Consider the following 972-nt stretch of genomic DNA (forward strand, 5'->3'; position numbering starts at 1 on the left):
CCTCCTGCTCCCACCACTGCTGCAGGTGTTTCGCCTTCCCTCGCTCCTCCCGGCCTGGCGCAGCCGGCGTGTCCCCCGGTGTCGCGAGCCCCTTTGGACTCGAGGGCTGAGGAGGGCTCGCGGGCTGTGCAGCTGCCCGCTGCTTCCTCCCTCGCTGCAGCTCCTGCTCCGGCTCCTGCCCCCCTGCCAGTCCCTTCGGACTGCCCCCCCGCGCCTGTCCTCCCTTCTGATTCCTCTCTGCCGCCTTCCGTGCGCCCTCCGCCCGTGTTCCCGGCTTCCGCTCCCTTTCCTGTGTTTTTTGAGACTTTCAATTGGCTCGCCCGGCTGAATCTCCTCCCGTGGCTGCCGTTCTTTGCCGATGCCATCTTCCGCATCTCTCAGGCTCCTACCCCTCTTCTCCAGGCCGACATTTATTTCCAGTCCATTTTCCACTTCCTCCGGACTGTGCTCCCAGCAGCTTAAGTTTGTCCTCTGGAATGCCCGGGGCATTCGAGCGAAGCTGGGGGACTTCCGGCACTTCCTGTCCACTGAACGGCCTGCCCTTGTCCTCCTCTCTGAGACATGGCTCAAACCCGATCTCCCCTTCTCCGTGCCTGGGTACGTCATCTATCGCTGGGACCGGGACACTCGTGGGGGTGGTGTTGCTCTCCTCATCCTGTCTACCATCCCGCACCATCAGCGCGCGCTGCCCCCCCTCCGCAATGCCGAGGCGGTGGCGGTGCGTCTCCATCTGGCTCCTCATCCTCTCACTGTGTGCTCCGTCTATCTCCCTGAACATGGTCCCTTCCCGGCAGACGACTTGCGTGCTCTCTTCCATCTGGACGCGCGCGTGGTCGTGGGCGGGGATTTCAATTGCCGGCATCGCGCTTGGGGCTGTGTGTCCACGAGCAATCGGGGCACTCAGCTTCAGCGCCTCGTTCAGGGTTCCCCCCGTCTCGCCATTCACGCTCCCCCCTCGTTCACTTTCATTCC

Source organism: Bacillus rossius, unplaced genomic scaffold (assembly GCF_032445375.1).
Source record: "Bacillus rossius redtenbacheri isolate Brsri unplaced genomic scaffold, Brsri_v3 Brsri_v3_scf22, whole genome shotgun sequence".
In the NCBI taxonomy this organism is placed as follows: Eukaryota; Metazoa; Arthropoda; class Insecta; order Phasmatodea; family Bacillidae; genus Bacillus; species Bacillus rossius.